Genomic DNA, 1146 nt, shown 5'->3' with positions numbered 1-1146 from the left:
ATCTAAGTGCTTAAGGAAAGAGCAAGTGAAGCACATGTTAGAAGAGGTCTGATAAGTGCTTTATAGAGGTGCAGTTTTGTATCAGTTTTGACAAATCTAGGTCTGTATAATTTACTTATAATTTACGAAGTGTCATAAGACGAGTTGACAGGGAAGTGTCAGAAGTTGTAAGATTTGAAGTGAGATTGGCAGAAGAGGGGACGGTGTGGGGGAGAGGAAGAAGTGATTGGGACTAAGGTAAGCTGGTTTGGAAGAGTTCAGGGTCGCAGGTCTGGTCAGTAGTTTCATTTTCTGTGTCAGCCGGGGTTGAGCAGGGTGGAGATTCTGGGGGAACTACAGTAGTCGCAGCAGCTGAAATTAAAATATTTTGCGGAGTGTGACCTGTGGATGAGAATGGAACAAAGCGCAAGAGATGATGAGAAGGAGGGACAGAGATACTAGGAAGACCATTGTGAGTGAGAAAAATGGGAAGATAGACAGCAAATTCACGCCCATCATCCTTACACAGGCGGTGACTCGTTCATATAAGAGGTTTTGAAGAGGAGAATAATTACGGGCTCACCATAGCCCGTGCTACATGGACACTTCGTTCTGAGTAGCTAAATCTAAAACAACAACAGGAGAATAAGGTGTAGGTGGTGGATCTGAGAAGAGGGGTGGCGAGGGATGATTTTGATGGGCAGTAGTAGGGTAGTGAGGGAATGCATGCAGGACACTGGCATTCCACGTTAAAGCGTGGCATGCGTTACAATAATATTAATGTTATAACATAAGGTGTTGTAAGCTTACCATATAGACGTAGGAAGTCGATATATTAAGAAGGAACGTCGCGTGTTAAAGTTAATAATTTATTGATATAAGGAATTAATATCAATATATTTTATATATATAGAGCAGCACTGCAGCTAATAAATATGTGGTGTGTTATGGAAATATTAATATAGATTTGTTAGATATTGCTATGATCTAGATTGGCTTTAGTGAAAAACTTGATTTGGTAATTGAATAGTATTTAATATGACTTAGTAATTGTCGAAACAAACTATAAATACATGTATTTACTAAGATCGTGATAAGAAATTTTTCAAAAGTAAAATAGTTACATATTGATTGCGGCCCTTTTCACTAATTTTCATATTTTCGGAA

Source organism: Procambarus clarkii, chromosome 18 (assembly GCF_040958095.1).
Source record: "Procambarus clarkii isolate CNS0578487 chromosome 18, FALCON_Pclarkii_2.0, whole genome shotgun sequence".
NCBI lineage: Eukaryota > Metazoa > Arthropoda > Malacostraca > Decapoda > Cambaridae > Procambarus > Procambarus clarkii.
This window is presented reverse-complemented; position numbering follows the sequence as displayed.